Here is a 494-nt window from a genome sequence, read left to right on the forward strand (position 1 = left end):
CAATCCACGCCCACACTTCCCCCTTTAACGTTCTCATGGTGGTCTCAACATTGTCCGCAGTAACAACACACATAGGGCGCACCACACTGTAGGGCGCGCCGCACATTTTGAGGGAAAAAAAAAGATGCGCCTTATAGTTGTGAAAATACGGTAATAACAAAGATGCTGCAGTTAACGCACGGTGGAGTTACATGACCCACGGGGCAGAAAGCAGTGATCATCTGTCTGAACAGTCAGTTAATTGAGTTTGCTATAAAGTCCACTGTAAAGTCCCTGCTGTATGAGGATACAGTAAGCTTGTATGAGCTATGAGAACAGCACATTTTAAACAGGGAGTGCACAAGGAGAAATGGGCTTGTGTGTCAGCTTGACCGGCAGAGGCCCAATATTTAATGGAGAGGCAAGACAAAACTGACGTTTTGGTGGCTTTGTTGAACTCCATCTTGTGCACACCAACATCTTCATACAATAAAAAGAGCAAACAATGGCTCTGT

The sequence above is a fragment of the Cyprinodon variegatus genome, unplaced genomic scaffold, assembly GCF_000732505.1.
Source record: "Cyprinodon variegatus isolate N-32 unplaced genomic scaffold, C_variegatus-1.0 Scaffold799, whole genome shotgun sequence".
NCBI classification, from domain to species: Eukaryota; Metazoa; Chordata; class Actinopteri; order Cyprinodontiformes; family Cyprinodontidae; genus Cyprinodon; species Cyprinodon variegatus.